General features: G+C 41.3%; 1 pseudogene; it reads left to right on the top strand.

The window, feature by feature from the left end:
• Positions 1–416, top strand: LOC137225827 (protein FAM136A pseudogene; annotated as a pseudogene).
• The last annotated feature ends 3,786 nt before the right edge of the window (positions 417–4,202 follow it).

A 4,202-nucleotide genomic window follows, 5' to 3' on the forward strand; every position in this document is an offset into this window, starting at 1 on the left:
ATGGCGGAGCTGCAGCAGCTCCGAGTGCAGGAGGCAGTGAACTCTATGGTGAAGAGGCTGGAGAGAGAGAACATTGGAAGATGCAGGGCCTCATGTTCCGGTGCATCACCGGCTGTTGTGAGGACAGCCAGGCCATCATGCAGCAAGTGCACCAGTGCACTGAGCGCTGCCATGCACCTCTGGCTCAACGCCAGGCCCTGGTGACCAGCGAGTTGCAGAAGTTCCAGGACCGCCTGGAATGGTGCACTATGCATTGCAACGACAAAGCCAAAGATTCAGTAGATGCGGGGAGTAAAAAGCTTCAGGTGAAGCGGCAGCTGGAGAGTTGCGTGACCAAGTGTGTGGATGAACACATGAACCTCATCCCAGTCATGACCAAGAAGATGAAGGAGTCTCTCTCAACCATTGGGAAATAGATGTCTGCTATTGGCCATCGGGGCTGAAGGCAGGAATGTATTTAAAAAGAGGAATGGGGATTTGGGTTTTCTAAGGAAAGTTTATGAATGAGGAAATTAAGAATGGCAGCAAGTTTAAGGCCTATGTCACTTGCCTCTGGACACTGGTTCCTTTGTGTTTGAATCCTAGAAAGTGGAAAAACCTGGTGCTAAAATTTGGGTCAGAGATAGCACAGGAGAGTTTTTGTGAGCCTGAATTTCATGTGAATTTCATGAGCCTGAATTTCAAGTGCTTTTCCTGGCAACAGGGAGCCTCCCTTGTACCAAACCACAGCCCTCCAATGTACCAGATTCTCTTAGTACACAGATACCAGCAGGCTGGCAGGTTCACCTGACCTGCTTATGAGCTGGTGGAATGTGAGGAGAGGTGTTTCTATTTATTGCCAATCTCCTGTTTACCAGAAGGATCACTACAACATTTTCCACAAACTGGAAACAAAATCCATGAGGTCACTAATTTAGAAGGGGAAAGGGGGCTTCTGGGGATTTGTTTTGCTTGGTTTTGTTTTACATACAAGGGCATGAAATTACTTTTAAGATGTAGAGTTGGGAGAGGTAGTTTGGATAAAAATTTTGAAAGGGTCCTTGCGGATATTCATTTCTGCCGTCAAAATGTGGATGCACATTTCTTAAAATTCTCACACATGACATCTTTCAGCCTGGAGACCCTGCGAAAATATAAGAAGTGCTATCATACTGGTAGGGGAAGCACACCTTCCCTCTAACTGGCAGCCATGATGAGCCCTGAGGCTGTCTGCAGCAGAGTCAGCTGAGTGACAAGACAATCTTGCAGTGACACTCACCCTTGAAGGGAAAGGGGATTGTGATTGTGCTATATGCCAGTATTAGAAATGAACAGCAAAAGAGGAATTGTTAGCTGCTTAATTAAGAGTTATGAAGTACTGGCTTTGGAAAAATCTGGTTTTCATAAAACAAGTAGAATGAAAGCCTAAACCCAGTATTGCTTACTTTGCCCCCTGTAATAACAGAGCTCTGTTGAAACAATCCCTTGGCAACACAAAGGTCAAAGGAGAAAAAGTCAGCAACTCAGGGGCAAGCTGTGACTCCTTTAGAGCAAAAAATGGGACAGCCCTACGTTACCAAATACCACTTTTGCAACATGCATTGTTCCTGCCCCAGTTCTGGCACCTTATCGTTTTATTAAGGACCTTGTGTTTTTACCAACTTATTACTTGATAATATAGCCTGTCTGTTTGCTGCTTCAAGACTGTGATATATTTTCCTAGTGGTTTGGTTTTAAAAATAAATAAGACTTAATTTTTCTTCCAAAAAAAGAAAAAAAAAATTTAACAAAATGTCAATTAGAACATTGGAGGGCATTATGCTAAGTGAAATAAGTCAGACAGAGAAAGACAAATCCTGTATGATATCACTTACATGTATAATCTAAAAAATACAAAAAACTAGTGACTATAACAAAAAAGAAGCAGACTCACAGATATAGAGAACAAACTAGTAGTTACCAGTGGGTAGAGGGAAGGGGGGGAGGGCAAGATACGGGTAGGGGATTTAAAAAAAAAATTTTTTTTTTTAAAAGGAAAAAAGAGAGTTGGTAGTTGAGACACACTGCAGCCATAAATTTTAGATGTTTTTAGATTCCAGTTTGAGGGTGAGGAGACTAACTTTTTCCCAAGAGAAGTGTAAATCTTCTGTCTGAATTTGGAGGGAAAAGCCTGCTGATGCAATCTGGCCTTGGCCAGAGGCAATACTACCAGTTATGCCCTCACAGCGTGATACTGGGTGATATGCATGGAGAGAATCTGAGCTATGTTTTATGGTTTACGGTTGGGCAAATTAGGCATTTGACAGGCAAGGGAATATTGTTTGGAACTTTGCTCAATAGGAGGCCATCATTACCAAAGACTCGATGCCAAAGAGAAAGCTTGTTAATTCAGCTTTCCTTGATGGCTAATAACTTCTAATAGTCATTATATGGGTTACTTGGTCCTGCTGGGTCCCAGCATGTAAGCTTCTTTCTGATCAAAGTTACCCCCATGGGTAGGCTGTGGTTAAACGTTTTAATTTCTGTCTCCATGAAGTTCTGTTATCCTAGTCCAAGAGATTGAATTGGCAGTCTCTAACTTCCTTACCTTTTTTTCAACACAAGAATATAATTTTAAGAAACCTTTTGCTTTGAAGTAATTATAGATTCACAGGAAATTGCAAAGATAGTAGAGAGAGGTCCCCTGTACCTTTCACTCAGTGTCCCTAAATGGTTACATCTTACATAAATATAGTACATTAGCAGAACAAGGAAATTAACAATGGTTCAACATGTATATACATCTAATTTTTAAATTTACAGTATACACAACATAAAATATACCATCTTAACCATTTTTAGGTATACAGTTCAGTAGTGTTAAGTACATTCACATTGTTGTGCAACCAATCTCCAGAACTCTTTTCACCTTGCGAAACTGAAATTCTCTACCCATTAAACACTAACTCCATAGATAGCTAGTGGGAAGCAGCCGCATAGCACAGGGAGATCAGCTCCGTGCTTTGTGGCCACCTAGAGGGGTGGGATAGGGAGGGTGGGAGGGAGACACAAGAGGGAGGAAATATGGGGATATATGTATATGTATAGCTGATTCACTTGGTTATAAAGCAGAAACTAACACACCATTGTAAAGCAATTATACTCCAATAAAGATGTTAGAAACAAAACAAAACAAACAAAACACTAACTCCCCATTCTTCCCTCCCCACAGCCTCTGGTAACCAACCTTGTACCTTCTGTTTCTATAAATTGTATAGATGACTTATGTAAGTAGAATCAGACAGCATTTGTCTTTTTGTGACTGTTTTTTTTTTTTTTTTTTTTTTTTGCGGTACGCGGGCCTCTCACTGTTGCGGCCTCTCCCGTTGCGGAGCACAGGCTCCGGACACGCAGGCCCAGCGGCCACGGCTCACGGGCCGAGCCGCTCCACGGCATGTGGGATCCTCCCGGACCGGGGCACGAACCCGCGTCCCCTGCATTGGTAGGTGGACTCTCAACCACTGCGCCACCAGGGAAGCCCTTTGTGACTGTTTTAATTCACTTAGCATAATGTTCCCAAGGTTCATCCATGCTGTACAACGTATCAGAATGTATTTCCTTTTTAAGGCTGAATAATATTCCATTGTACATACATACTCCATTTTGTTTATCTATTAATCTGCTGATGGGCACTTGGGTTGCTTCCACCTTTTGGCTATTGTGAATAATATTGCTATGAACATGGGTGTACAAATATCTTTGAGACCCTAATTTCAACTACTTTGGATATTGTTAGGGGCTGAATGGTGTCCCCCTTAAATTCATATGTTAAAGTCCTAACCCCCAGAATATCAGAATGTGACCGTATTTGAAGATAATTCCTTTTAAGAGGTAAGTTAAATCTAATCCAATCTGGCTGGTTTCCTTATAAAAAGGAAATTTGGACACACTGAGAGACATTTTCTGAAATGTATATTTTTTAGTATGGTCTTAATATTTTTCATTCTTTTTTCTTAAAATTGCCTACAATATTCTTTGAAGTTGCAGTTTACAATAAGTACATTTAGATTGCTGACATCTTCAATTGCTTCTTCCTCATAGACCATAATATTTTCAATTGAGAAACTACTTTCTCTGCAACTGCTGAGGTACTTGGTAATTTGGGGCAAATTCTAAATGGAGGATATTCTAAAATCTAACACTGGAGCTTCCCTGTTGGTACAGTTGTTGAGAGTCCGCCTGCC

This window comes from Pseudorca crassidens, chromosome 6 (assembly GCF_039906515.1).
Source record: "Pseudorca crassidens isolate mPseCra1 chromosome 6, mPseCra1.hap1, whole genome shotgun sequence".
Lineage (NCBI taxonomy): Eukaryota > Metazoa > Chordata > Mammalia > Artiodactyla > Delphinidae > Pseudorca > Pseudorca crassidens.